Source organism: Hylobates moloch, unplaced genomic scaffold (genome assembly GCF_009828535.3).
Source record: "Hylobates moloch isolate HMO894 unplaced genomic scaffold, HMol_V3 SCAFFOLD_4, whole genome shotgun sequence".
NCBI classification, from domain to species: Eukaryota; Metazoa; Chordata; class Mammalia; order Primates; family Hylobatidae; genus Hylobates; species Hylobates moloch.
In genome coordinates this window covers 105,184,520-105,199,935 of record NW_026652279.1, presented here as the reverse complement: position 1 = coordinate 105,199,935, position 15,416 = coordinate 105,184,520, and the positions used below count along the sequence as shown (strand labels likewise).

Here is a 15,416-nt window from a genome sequence, read left to right as displayed (position 1 = left end):
TTGCATTTCTCTGATGGCCAGTGATGATGAGCATTTCTTCATGTGTTTTTTGGCTGCATAAATGTCTTCTTTTGAGAAGTGTCTGTTCATGTTCTTTGCCCACTTTTTGATGGGGTTGTTTGTTTTTTTCTTGTAAATTGATGAGTTCATGTCCTTTGTAGGGACATGGATGAAACTGGAAAACATCATTCTCCGTAAACTATCGCAAGGACAAAAAACCAAACACTGCATGTTCTCACTGATAGGTGGGAATTGAACAATGAGAACTCATGGACACAGGAAGGGGAACATCACACTCCAGGTGTTGTGGGGTTGGGGGAGGGGGGAGGGACAGCATTAGGAGATATACCTAATGCTAAATGACGAGTTAATGGGTGCAGGAAATCAACACGGCACATGGATACATATGTGACAAACCTGCACATTGTGCACATGTACCCTAAAACCTAAAGTATAATAATAAAAAAAAAGAATATATAACAAACCTTTACAACTCAAAAAATACAAAGAAAATATTTTTCTTCAATTTGGCAAATTACTTAAACAGAACCTTCACAAAAGAAGATAAGAATGTTTAATAAACATTTGAAGGCATAATAATGACATCATTAGCCATGAAGGAAATGCAAATGTAAGTACCACTTCACATCCACTAGAAGGACTGAGCTCACCAAACACTGTTGAGGATGTGGTAATACTGAAATTCTTGTACCGTGCTCCTGAGGGTATAACATATTACAGGATTTTTTTGAAAACTCGTGTTTCCTTATAAACTTAAACATGTATCTTAACTATGTCCTGGCAACTTCACACCTATTTACTTAAGAATGAAAGGATATATGGCTTTGTATAAGAACATAAAGCCCTGATAAGAATGTTCGTAATAGCCTTGTTTAATAGCCAAATACTGGATCAAGCCAAATGACCATAGACAGGAGAATGGATAAGTTATGGTAAATTCATATAATGTAATATTACATGAAGTAGGTTACTAGTCATTTATACAATGGAATACTTATGAATTAACTACTGGAAGATTTAACAAGAATTATAATCATTACATGGAACAAAAGGAACCAGGCATAAAAGAACATATACTATCTGGTATACTGTATGATTATGTATGAAGTTCAAGTATAGGCAAAGCCATTTATGGTGAGAGACATTGGAATTTCACATTTGAGTGGGGCTTGACTAGAAGGAAACTTTCTTGGGTGATGGAAATGTTTTGTATCTTGACTTGTGTGTAGGTTATTTGGGAAGGTACATTTATCAAAGCTTAGTGAACTGTACACCTAAGATCAGTGCATTTTACCATATATTATACTTGCTAAACAATAAATTAAAGATAGTCTTTGATAGTCTGTATTGATCTTTGGTGAAAGATTTATCAAACTTAGATTTTCTGTATTCATAAAACATAGGAAGGAATGTGGCATTTCTCAAACTTGGCATATCTCAAAGTAAAGTCACTATCATTTTATACTCCCTAAGCATGCAGACATATACCAGCTCCCCTCTTGAATCTCCACATTCTATCAGTGTTCTTACAGTCTCCCCCACACCTAGGCTCAAAATATTCTTATAATCTTTGACTACATCTTTTTTTCTCATTATCCATTTCATCTAATTGATGGAATTTTTTCTCTGCATTTTCTTCCATCCAACCCTACCTTTATATTTCCACTGCTATCTAATTGATCTATTCAAACAGCAATAGCCTTTTTTCCTACTCTAAACTTTGATGCCACGTTCATCTTCAAAAACACTTTTAATTGAAATCTGATACAAATCTGATACTTCTGAGAGCTCTAAACCAGCCTACAAAATTTCAAATTTGTTATTCTCAATTTCACAATCATCTTATTCTCCAACTCCATAAAACTCCACTCTGTGTGTCACTCCCGTGTGTCATGATTTGTCTCATCTCTACTATTTCGTTTATTATTGTGAAAGAGTGAATATACGTGCCTTCTTACAATATTTGTTAAAGGTACCTTCAGTAAAGATACAAATAAATCATAAACAATTAGTTGGGGGACTGTTCCATCATTTTCTTGGGTTATATGAAGACACTGCTGGTGAAGCTTTATTTTTGACTCATTTGTTTAATAAGAATGTAGTGCACTATGCTGGACACAGTACAAGATTTGTTTGCAAACATGATGTACGTGGTCTCTGCCTTGACAGAATGTGAAGCTTACCATATTAGAGAGGAATCAAAAATTATAATTCAATGTGATAAATGTGATGGGAGGGCTGTCATATTAGTCTCACAGTATCTGTAGGTCTTCATATTAGTTAATTGTGATTATTGTGATGGTTGATTGGGTGTCAATGTGACTGGTCTAAGAGTGATATGGTTTGGTTGTGTCCCCACTCAAAATCTCATCTTGAATTGTAATCCCCATAATCCCCACATGTCAAGGGAGAGACCAGATGGAGGAAATTGAATCATAAGGGCAGTTTTCCCCATGCCATTCTCATGATAGTGAGTTCTCATGAGATCTGATGGTTTTATAAGTATTTGGTAGTTCCTCTGTTTATTTTCCCTCCTGCACCTTGTGAAGAAGATGCCTTGCTTACCCTTCACCTTCTGCCATGACTGTAAGTTTCCTGATGCCTCCCCAGCCATGCAGAACTGTGAGTCAATTAAACCTGTTTCCTTTCTAAATTACCCAGCCTCAAGCAGTTCTTTATAGCAGCGTGAGAATAGACTAAAACAAAGGGATACCCAGAGAGCTGATAAAGCATTAATTATTCTCAGTGCTTCAGTAGGCCCTGAGCTTGTCCTTCTCCTGATGAAAGGGAAACCCAGATGGACTGTTTTGGCATTTGATTAGAATGATAGGGCTGCCCCCAGGGGAATCTGTGAAGGTGTTTCCAGGAGAGATTAGCATTTGAGTCAGTGGACTGAATGGGGAAGATCTGCCTTCAATGTGGGTGGGTACTATCCAATCAACTGGGGTCCCAGAAGGAAAAAGAAGGCAAAGGAATGGTGAATTCTTGCTCTTTCTGGGAGCCAGGACGCCGTTTTCCTTCTGCCGTTGGATGTCAGAAGTCCAGACTCTGTTGTCGTTGGACTCCAGGACTTACACCAGCAATGCCCCTAGGCTCCTGGGCCTTTGGGCTTGGTGTGAGAGTTACTACTTTCTTGGTTCTAAGGCCTTCAGACTTGAATGGAGCCTTGCTATCAGCTTCTCTTGTTCTCCAGCTTCCAGATGGCTGGCCTATCATGGAACTTCTCAGCCTCCATAATCAAGTGAGCCAATTCCCCTAATAAATCCCTTATTATACATCTCTCTCTGTATAGATCCTATCAGTTCTATGTCAACAGTCAAGGTTCTCCAGAGAAACAGAACCAACAGGAGAGGGAGGGGGAGGGGGGGAGAGAGAGAGAGAGTATCTTAAGATATTTTAAGGAATTAGCTCATGTAGTTATAGACACTGGCAAGTCCAAAATCTGCAGGGTAGGCCAGCAGGCTGGAGATCTAGGGAAGAAGCTCAAATCCAAAGACAGTCTGGAGGCGGAATTCCCTTTCTTGGGAGACCTCAGTCTGTTTTGCCTTTTGTCCTTCAACTGATTAGATAAGGCCCACCCACATTATGGAAAGTAATCTGCTTTACTCAGTGTCTACTAATTAAATGTTAATTTTAACATCTTCACAGTAACATCTAGACTTGTGTTTGCAAATATCCAGGTACCATGGCCTAGCCAAGTTAACAACATAAAATTATCACTGCATTAAAATTTAAGGCATAAAATTTTAAAGAGTTTGAGTAAGAAATAATTTATGGATGGAGAACACCAGATTGCAAGAGGTTTAGTGTCTCAATGACAGAATGAGGCAAGTATTTATTGGGAAAATGCTAAGGTAAAATAAAATTATTTGACTGGTTTGCAATTACAAAATGGCCTTTTCTTTGGTACTTTCTTGGAAAGTCCCTAGTCACATAATTATGTTCATTAGCTGCTTACGATGCACTGGGGTTAAGTTTTAGTTCTAATGTAAGCATTTATCAGAAGTGACCCAAGTTAAGTTTTGCTTATGTTGGCAATTTAAGCAAGATTAAGGCTATTTTTAAGGCCTCTGGTTGTATTTGCTCAGGAATTTTTCAGGCCTGACCCCCTATTTTAATTTTGCTTAAACAACAGTCAGGAATCTGAGCATGCCTTAGCTGGGTCCTCCAGCTCTGGGTCTCTCACAAGGCTTCAGTCAAAGCAATGGCCAGGCCTGTAGTTATCTCAACTAGAGCAGCATCTACAGCATCTCTGCCTAACTGGGGCAGAATGTATTTCCAAGTTCATTGGTTGTTGGTAGGATTTAGTTTCTCATAGGCTAATAGATAAAGGGCCCAAGTTTCTTACTGGCTGTTGTCTTGGAAACATCCCTCAGTTTCTTTCCAAATGGGCCTCTCCATAGGGTGGTTCACAAAGTAGCAGCTGATCAGAGAAAGAGGGCAAGAGAGATATCATTTATCACTTTTGTCATAGGTGACACCCCATGCACCTGTGATGCACCTCTAGTTGAGATTCACTATATAACATAATGAGCAGACCATTTCTACTTGATCCAAGGGTTTTGGTCAGAAATAGTCTGTTTTGAGATTACAGAGGATGGTGGGAACAGATATTTCTGGTGAATAACTTAGGTCTGATCTTTGGAAAATAGGGAGCCCTTGTAAGTTCTTCAGTAGTGGATGTACATAATTAGAGTTACATTTTAAGAATTATCTCATCTATGCATTTACTCACTTATTTTATTTATTTTTGAGATGGAGTCTCACTCTGTTGCCTTGGCTGGAGTGCAGTGGTGTTAGCTCACTGCAGTCTCCACCTCCTGGGTTCAAGCCATTCTCCTGCCTCCGTCTCTCAAGTAACTGGGACTACAGGCACACATCACCATACCTGGCTATTTTTGTACTTTTAGTAGAGACAGGGTTTCACCATGTTGGCCAGGTTGGTCTCAAACTCCTGACCTCAAATGATCTGCCTGCCTCAGCCTCCCAGAGTGCTGGGATTACTGGCATGAGCCACAGTGCCCTGCCTTATTCACTTTAGTTCAAATGTTTATCACCATTATAGCCTGAGGATGACCCATTTTGGGCTTTTTTCAGGATGAACTACAAGAATAAATACTAGCTAGAAGTTATGGTTGATATGATTTGGATGTTTGTCCCCTCCAAATCTCATGTTGAAATGTGATTCCCAATGCTGAAGGTGGGGCCTGGTAGGAGGTGATGGGATCATGGGGGTGGATCCCTCATGAATGGTTTAGCACCATGCCCTTTGTGATAGGTGAGTTCTCACTAAGTCCATGCAAGATCTGGTTGTTTAAAAGACTCTGGGACCTCTCCCTTTTCTCTCTTGCCCCTGCTCTCATCATGTGATGGACCTGCTCCCATTTGCCTTCCACCATGATAGTAAGCTTCTTGAGGATGCACCAGAAGCAGACACCAGCACCATGCTTCCTGTATAGGCTGCAGAACCATAAGCCAAAATAAATTTTTCCTTGTGAATTACCCAGCCTCAGATATTTCTTTATAGCAATCTAAGAATGAATTGACACAATGGTAGTGCATAAATTGTGATGTTATGAGTTGGAATGAATGGAAAATAGTGTTGACAGGTTTTCAGTGAAAGGGATAAAGAAGGATACTCTATTGCAGGCTCACTCTCTTAGTCTATTTGTGCTGCTGTACCAAAATACAACAGATGGGGTAATTTATAAAGCATAAAAATTTGTTTGTTCACAGTTCTGGAGGCTGAAAAGTTCAAGATGAATGTACTGGCAGGTTCAGTTTTCTGGAAAGGGAAGCTTTCTTCCAAGATGGTTATTCTGGAAGGGAGGAACCCTTTGCCCTCACATGGCAGAAGGCAGAAGAGCAATTATCCAGATGCTGTGTGAAACATTTTTTAATAAGGGCCTTAATCTCATTTACCTGGGAGGAGTCCCTATGGCCTAATCACCTCTTAAAAGCCCAATTTCTTAATACTATCACATTGGCAACACCTGAATTTTGAAGGGGACACATTTTAACCATAGTATTCCACCCTGGTCCCTCTCCCAAATTTATGTCCTCTCACATGCAAAATACATTGATTCCATCCCAGTAGCCCAGTCTAAACTTGTTCTACCATCAACTCAAAGTCTAAAATCCAGAGTCTCATCTAAATCCCATATGGGTGAGACTCAAGGCACAATTCATGTCAAGGCAAATTGCTCTCCTGCTATGAACCTGTGAAGTTAAACAAGTTATGCGCTTCTAAAATATTAATACAATGATGGGACTGGGCGCAATGGCTTATGCCTGTAATCCCAGCACTTTGGGAGGCCGAGGCAGGTGGATCACTTGAGGCCAGGAGTTCGAGACCAGCCTGGCCAACATGATGAAATCCTGTCTCTACCAAAAATACAAAAAAATTTAACTGGGCGTGGGAGCAGGCACCTGTAATCTCAGCTACTCAGGAGGCTGAGGCAGGAGAATCGCTTGAACCCAGGAGGTGGAGGTTGCAGTGAGCCGACATCATGCCACTGCATTCCAGCCTGGGTGACAGAGCGAGATTCTGTCTCAAAAATGAAGTAAAATACAATAATGGGACAGACATAGGTTAGACATTTCCATTCCAAAAGGGAGAAATAGCAAAGAAGAAAGGGGTAACAGGTCCCAAGTAAGTCTAAAACCCAACAAGGCAAACATTAAATCTTAAGACTTGAAAGTAATCTTTTACTTCGTATCTTCCCTTCAAGACATACTCAGGTGGGTTGGGTCTCCAGGGCTCCAGGAGACCCTTCTATGACAGCATTGTTGAGCATAGCCCATGAAGCAGCTCTCGCGGGTTGGAGTTCAGCCCTTGTAGCTCTCTCAAGCTGGAGTTGCATGCTGTGGCTCTACAATAGTGGGATTTTATGAGTGAAGCTACCCCCATGGCTGCACTAAGGATTGCCCTACTGGGGCCTCTCTGCAGTGGCTCTGACGCCACAGTTCCACTAGTCATTTCACTAGTGAAGGGTCTCTGCCATGGCCCCACCTCCGTGGCAAGCAAGTTCATGCCTAGGTCCCAAGGCTGCCTGAGACATCCTTTGAAATCTAGGCGGAAGCAGCCATGCCTCACAGCTCTTGCACTCTGTAAGCCTCAGAATTACGACCATATGGAGGCTGCCGAGGTTTACAGCTGCAGCTGGGTCCACTCAAGCCACAGCTGGGGAGGCTGAGGAATGCTGTACCAAAATGTGGGGAGCAGAGACTTGAGATTGCCCTGGGCAGTGAGTCCCCAGATCCCCCAGGCACCCTGGGCCCCTTCCTCAAAACCATTCTGCCCTCAAAGCCCTAGCACTCTGGGCCCGTGATGGGAGGGGCAGCCTCAAAGATCTTCAAAATGTGTTTAGAGCCATTGGTCCATTGTCAGTGGCTCCTGGCTTTCTTCTAAAGCACCTGGCTTTCTTCTATCCATACTAATCTCCTTACCAAACAGTCACTTGGTCATGCACTTGGTTTTCTCTTCTAAACGCACTTACTTTTCTTTCTCCACATGTCCAAGCTGAAAATTTCCCAAATGCTCACAATTTGAAATAATGGAAAATTCAGAATTTACTCCACCAAATATTCTAGTTAATTGCTTTTAAGTTCTGCATTTCACAGAGTCCTAGGACAGGACAGAATTCAGCATAATTCTTTGCCATTTTATAACAAAGACGGCCCGTCCTCCAGCTTCCAGTACCCTGTTCCTTATGTCCATCTGAGATCTCAACAGAATAATCTTTACTGTTCATGTTTATACCAACATTCTGTTCACAACCACTTAAGTAATCCATAAGAAAGTCAGGCTTTCTCTGGTCTTCTGCTTCTTCTTAGCCCTCACCACAATTGGCCTTAATGTTCTGTTCATGACAGTACAGGCTTTTTCCAGCATTTACCCATTACCATTCCAGCTTCTACACATTACCCAATTCCAAAGCTGGTTCTACATTTTTAGGTATTTATTACAGCATCATCCCATTCTTCTGGTACCAATTTCTGCCTTTGTTTGTTGTTCCTATAACAAATACCATTGATTAGGTAATTTATAAAGAATAGAAATTTATTTTCTCACAGTCCTGGAGGCTAGAAAGTTCAAGATTAAGACGCCAGAAGATTCCGTTGTCTGTGGTGCCAGCTGCTCTCCACTTCCAAGATGGTTTCTCTGGAGGGGAATATTGCTGTGTTTGCACGTGGTGGAAGGCAGAAGGGCCAGCTACCTGAATGCTGTGTGAAGCCTCTTTCATAAGGGCCTTGATCACATTCATGAGGGAGGAGTCCTCATGGCCTAATCATCTCTTAAAGGCTGTACCTCTTCACACTATCACATTGGCAACACCTGAACACATTTCAACGCTAGAACTCTCCTTGATTAGACCTTCCATGGCTAGGAAACAGGGAGGGTATAGGAGAATTCAAGCCACTGTGGGCTTTTAGCTCCTCTGTTCAGTACAATATTGTATGGGTCTGGCAAGGACAAAGTAGTGTGGCTCAGTGAGCCCTTGCAAAATGAATGTATCCAGAGGAACTATATGTTAAATCTATAAATGATGAGATTCCTGCCAAACTTTTTTTTGAATTAAAGTCCCGAATATGGGGGAAATAAGAATATTCATTAATGCAATAAGACATTTCTAAATGAATGTTACAAATCAAACAGTCTTTGCTTTTATTGCTTCTAGGGAATTATAGCCACCATCATTTTGTGGCTCTGTGCTCGTAAAATACAGTACATCTTTTCATTATACTTTCTAGAGTAAAAGGGCATATGGTTTCTGTCCACAGTGACAGACATGTTTTCTTGAACAATACCCAGGAAAGGTCACATTGGAGATTTGAGTCTCAAGCCCTGTGATTTAAATTTAAGGCTAAGTTTAAAATTGGCATGTCTAGAGCTTGCCAAGCTCCATTAAAAGCCGTGGTGTCATTTTTGGATTACAGTTAAATAGAACAGGACCCCATGGGATTGTGTACCTCTCTTGGTAGCGGTACATTGATTTTCTTTGTACTATTACCTGGCTGTGTTGTTAGGTTAGGTATCTACTTTCACACCAAATCTTGGAAAATAATGTCTAATTTCATGAACCTATGTTTTTCTAAAGTATATAATATTCTGGCTTTTCAATTATAATAGAATTTCTGTAAATGCCTAATCATGTCTGTCTGTTTACTTATAGTTGATCTTAAATGCTACTTTCTTCACTGAAGCCTTCTTGATTCCATTCATCCCCAACAGAGAGGATCTTCAATTCCTCTGAGCTTCATAGTACATTTTCCATCACTGATACCACCCATGATCTGTTATACAACACTACTACTAATATTTCCTAACTTTTTTTTTTTTTTTGAGACAGAGTCTCACTTTGTCACCCAGGCTGGAGTGCAGTGGCACGATCTCAGCCCACTGCAACTTCCACTTCCCAGGTTCAAGCAATTCTCCCTGCCTCAGCCTCCTGAGTAGCTGAGATTACAGGCATGCACCACCATACCTGGCTAATTTTTGTATTTAGTAGAGATGGGGTTTCATCATGTTGGCCAGGCTGGTCTCGAACTCCTGACCTCAAGTGATCTGCCTGCCTTGGCCTCCCAAAGTGCTGGGATTACAGGCGTGAGCCACTGCGTCCCACCAACATTTCCTAACTTTTGATGAGTTCTTATTGTATGTTACTCAGTGCACAAAGCACTTTATGTGGCTTCTCTTACTTAATCCTCGAACAGCCTTTGTGGGAAATACATCCTGCAGATAAGGAGGCTAAGTTATATAGTTTTAGTACCTTGCCAAAGATCATACAGCCAGGAAGTAATGAAGCAGGAACACCCCCAGCCAGTTTGGTTTCAGATCCCATTATTACAAACACCTACTGGTACCACCTTTTTATGGTTTTTGTCATCCTAGTTGTATCTCTCTACAAGACAGTTAAGATGCTTGACTAAAAGACTATCTTGATTACTGCAGTGTTCCTGGAGTTTTCCAACTTATTGTTTGGCTCATAAGTATATAATGAATAGTGGCTGAATGAATGTTTAAAAATTGCCATTAGGATTTTATAAAAAATGACCTACTAGTTTAGGCATTTAATCTGAAAATTTGGTTGTTGGTTTTTTTGTTGTTTTTTTGTTTTGTTTTTGTTTTTATTTATTTTTATTTTTTTGAGAGAGTCTCACTTACTTGCCCAGGCCCAAGTGCAGTGGTGCCATCTTGGCTCACTGCAGCCTCCGCCTCCTGGGTTCAAGTGATTCTCATGCCTCAGCCTCCTAAGTAGACAGGATTAATAGGTATGCACCACCACACCTGGCTAATTTTTGTTTTTTGTTTTTGTTTTTGAGACGAAGTCTCACTCTGTCACCCAGGGCTGGAGTGCAGTGGTGCAATCTCGGATCACTGCAAGCTCTGCCTCCTGGGTTCACACCACTCTCCTGCCTCAGCCTCCCAAGTAGCTGGGACTACAGGCACCTGCCACCATGCTCGGCTAATTTTTTGTGTTTTTAGTAGAGACGGGCTTTCACAGTGTTAGCCAGGATGGTCTCCATCTCCTGACCTCATGATCCACCGACCTTGGCCTCCCAAAGTGCTGGGATTACAGGCATGAACCACCGCACCTGGCCAATTTTTGTATTTTTTGTAGAGACAGGGTTTCACCACTTTGGCCAGGCTGGTCTCAAACTTCTGTACTGAAGTGATCTGCCCACCTTGGCCTCTCAAAGTGTTGGGATTACAGGCGTGGGCCACCGTGCCCGGCCTGAAAATTTGTTTCTGAGTGGTGTGAAGTAAACAGAATGCTAGTGTATGAGGTTTTAAGAAGAGTTGCTATTCATTTCACATTCCTCTCACTTAGTTTAGATCCATTGGTTCAAGTCTTTTTTCTTCATTCTTTGTCAAGCTCACCTTTCTTCTTTCATGCAAAGATAAACTGGCTCTGTTTTCCTCTGTTCTTTTTCTTTTTTCCTTGTGTGATAATCCTAGGCTCTGGTTCTGTAGAACTTGAAAATACCATCGATCATTTTCCCTTGTTTCTTTATTCATGACTGAAGCTTTTGTGGCCAAAAATCCAATAAACTAAAAATTTCAAAAGTTATGCATGACCTTCCTGGCTCCATCATTTTCTAGTCTCTCTAAGGGACTTTTGGTCCTGCGGTGGGGCCATGAGCTAAAAGGTTCAGGACAGACAAAAGTCTATGGCATCCAAAGCTATCATTTCAAGGGATGTGTTGAAGCATTTATTTGGTGAGCAGTAGCCCTGCAACACAGTGTGAGAGTGGGTACTGGGACAGCTGGTGGTGGGTAAGTTGCGGGGGGTCTCTGTGTTGCACTGGAACCATCAGAAACAAACATAGAGATAGCTGACTAAAAACGAGAATGAAAATCCAACTAGAGCCCTCGCTTTGTCACCCTCAGCCATTAAGGTGAATGTAGCCCCAAAGAGATACAGTAATATCACTCAGTAATAGCCACAGAGGATGTGGGCTCAGTTCCTGATGCAATCAGGAAGACTAAGTGTTCTCATTCATCAGGACAGCGGAGGAACTGTGGGTCACGTGGATGGGCCAGAGGAAGATGAGAAGTTTGCAGTGCCAGCCTTGATGTAGCGCTGCATGTAATCCCACACCAAACACAAAGGAGCTTCTCAGTTTCCAGCAAGTTCTCTCTTTGCCTAAGGAAGAAAAGTTGGTAGAAAAAAATATACTGCATAAAGCTGGGCATTTGTATTTATGTGGGCCTGACTGAATAAGACAATATTTAATATAAAACTAAAGTAAATTAGGCAAGACAAGTTCTTAATTAATTAGTAATATTTGAATTAATTTAGTGTGTTGCAGCATTATCTGTTCTCTTGTCAGTTCTGTTTGGGAAACATTTTTCTAAATCACCAAGGCTACAGAGTGAGATGAGGGAAAGTACCTGCTCTGAGGCCTTTGAACTTTGATGGTTACAGGTTCTAAGCCTGAGGTCAGCAATCTGTGCATTTTTTTCTCATCTGTAAAATGGAGCCAATACTTTTCAACTGCAGTGTTGTTTGTATTAAAGATCCCAGATTTAAAAGCCACTTGCATAGTGCCTTATATCTGGTAGGCACTCAGTAAATACTGTTACCGATCTTGTGCTCATACCCTGCCCACGGTTATTCAATCCCAGCCTAAATAAGAGGAAAAGCAGAGGTTTGCTTAGTTATAAATACTCCTGACCTTTAGAAATTTCTAAATATGATACTGAAAGGTTACTGTCCCACTCTGCCATTGATGAATAAGATGATTTGGGGTACAAAATTGATAGAAATTAATAACATCATGCTGATAATACATACAAGTGATAATAATACCATTACAGGCAGTAATGGTACTTCAGACATATCCTAACGGTGTGCTTTTCTTTGCTTCCAGAAGCCTCTGGTATGTCAGAACCACGCTGTCTTGCATGGGACTTCCTTTGTGAAGAGCATCCATTTAAAAGACTTTTATGAATACATGGTTTCAGTCAAGTCCCCCAAAGAACACATTTGTCTTCTGAGCTGCTGGCAGTTTTGAGGTTTGTGTTAATTTTTTCATTTTTCTTACTGAAGATATTAAGTTTGAGGGATATTTTTTAATGGAAAATATTTGTACTCTATTTCAATTAGAACTCTGGGAGTAGATTTTAAACAGATTTTCATTTCTTAATTTCATTGAAAGTTAGATTTAAATGAAAATAAATATTTTGTCATACTTATTTATGTATACCCTGTGGAATGTAACAAGGATATTAGAAATAAAATATACCCCACATTGGCTTAAAACAAATTTTATTTTTGTGTTTATAAATTCTAACTGAATAGAGTCAATATATTTATGCCAAGCATCTACATATATCAGATTTAGTTAAGTACTTTCAATTGTTTAAAACCTTGTGGATAAATTATATTTTGAAACATTGAAAATCAAAACTGAATTTGTCAATATCAACTAGTATTATCATTTTTCAAATTATAAAAACTCAGTGCCCTGTTTTCACTTAGTTCTACCAGAGGATATTCACCCTATGATTTACAAATGATAGAATAGGACTTGTTTGGGGTTTTGTGTGTGTGTGTGTGTATGTGTATTAACAGTTTGAAAAATTACAACAATATTGTTGCTTACTCAAAGAAAAAGCTTGCTAGTAGAGCAAGTATTTCATTTTGGAAATACATGTTTGCTGTTGAGATAGTACCAAGTAAAACACCTTTATTTTGAAGGTACTTTCTGACAAAGACCTAACCAAAGGCTAAATTCAGTCCATGCATCTTTCAAAGCTGGAAAAAGAAACAGGATATAGGGTAAGGCTTGGTACATTGAGTGGATGAAAACTAAATGAGGAGCAAAGGAGAAGGAACACAGTACTTTCTAGCATGACACATCTTTTCCCATAGGCGTTTATTTCATTTGATGGTACTTTCATTCTGTCCATGGTGACAAACGCTTTCTCTCTTAGTAGCCCTTTACTGTGGTTCTACTTTTTTTATTTCTTTTATTTCTACTAAGAATCAAAGTAGATTTTACTGTAGTACTGGGCTAGACTCCAGTTTTCCCACTGTACCCTTCGCTGTTGGGCCTCATGATTAACCCCCATTGAACAGTGAGGCAGGGGGTATTTACTAGGGTGTGGGGTAGATGGGAAGTTGTTAACCCCCATTGAACAGTGAGGCAGGGGGTATTTACTAGGGTGTGGGGTAGATGGGAAGTTGTGCCTCCATCCTCAGCTCTCTAGCCTGTCAATTCAGTAGGATATCACAGTGTGTTGGAACCTAATAACTGTATCCATAGAAACAGAAGTGCTGGGAAGGACGTGAGAAGTTACCTAAATGCTCCTCCCTAGTCTACAAGCAAGATTCTGCGTGAACTGTCTGAAACCAATAAAAATCCATTTGTTTTTAAACCTTCATACCCAGGGATCCAATTTCCTTTTTTTCTTAGTTTTTTTTTTTTTTTTTCATTTATTGTGGTTAAAACACACACACACACACACACACACACACACACACACACACACACAAAACATGAAATCTAACCTTTAACAAAATTTTAAGTGCATACTTTAGTGTTGTTAACTCTCTGCTGTTGTACAGCAAATCCTTACAATTTTTTCATCTTGCATAACTAAAGTGCTATACCTGTTGTAAAGCAACTCCCTGTTTCTCCTCCCTTCAGCTCTGGCAACTACAATTTTACCTTATTCTATGAGTTTGACTACTTTAGGTACTTCATATGAATGAAATCATGCAGTACTTGTCCTTCGGTGACTGGCTTGTTTCACTTAGCATAATGACCTTATCCATGTTGTCACGTATGACAGGATTTTCCTTGTTAGGCTTAATAATCTTCTGTTCTACGTATAGACCGTGTTTACTCATTCATTTGTCAGTGGGCATTTAGGTTGTTTCCATATCTTAGCTATTGCGAATAATGCTGCAGTGAACATGAGTGTGTAAATATCTCTACAAGATCCTGTTTTCAGTTTTTTTGATATGTACCCAGAAGTGAAATTGCTGGATCATATGGTAGTTCTATTTTTAGTTTGTGGAGGAATCTTCATACTGCATAGCAGAACTACCATTTTGTATTCTCACCCTCAGTGTACAAGGGTTCCAATTTCTCCACATCTTTACTAACCCTTGTCTATTTTTTTAAATAATAACCATCTTGGGGTGATATTTCATTGTGGTTTTGATTTGTATTTCCTGGATAATTAGTGATTTTGAGTATCATTTCATGTATCTGTTGACCATTTATATGTCTTCTTGGGAGAAATGTCTATTCAAGTACTTTGCCCATTTTTAAATTATATTATTTGGATATTTTGCAGTTGAGTTGTAGAAGTTTATTATATATTTAATATATTAACCGCTTATCAGATATGTGGTTTGCAAATTTTTTCCCATTCCGTAAGTTGCCTTTTCACTCTGTTGATTGCTTCCTTTGCTGCATGGAAGCCTTTTAATTTGATATAATTCTACTTGTCTATGTTTGTTTTGTTACCTGTTCTTTTCTTGTGATATCTAAGAAATCACAGCCAAGACCAAATATTATGGAGCTTTTTCCCTGGGTTTTCTTCTAGTAGTTGTGTAGTTTCAAATCTTATATTTAATTGTTTAATTCATTTTGTGTTGGTTTTGGTGTATGGTATAAAATAAGGATCCAGTTTTGTTCTGTGGCATGTGGATATACAGTTTTCCCAACACAATTTATTGAAGAATAAGTTCTTACACTTTTGCGGAGTCTTGGAACCCTTGTTGAATATAATTTGATCCCATATATATGGGTTTATTTCTGGACTCTCTATCCTGTTCCATTAGTCCATGTATCTGCCTTTATGTCAGTACCATGCCATTCTGACTACTGTAGCTTTATATATTACAATTTTTTCATCTTGCATGACTGAAACT

At 39.8% G+C, this 15,416-nt stretch overlaps 1 protein-coding gene across 1 annotated transcript in view; it reads left to right on the top strand.

The window, feature by feature from the left end:
• Positions 1-15,416, top strand: part of ENOX1 (ecto-NOX disulfide-thiol exchanger 1) — a 446,686-nt gene that overhangs the window by 165,411 nt on the left and 265,859 nt on the right. The window contains exon 2 of the mRNA XM_058437834.1: positions 12,400-12,544. The gene's annotated coding sequence lies outside the window, so the exon portion shown is untranslated. The remainder of the gene's footprint in view (positions 1-12,399; positions 12,545-15,416) is intronic.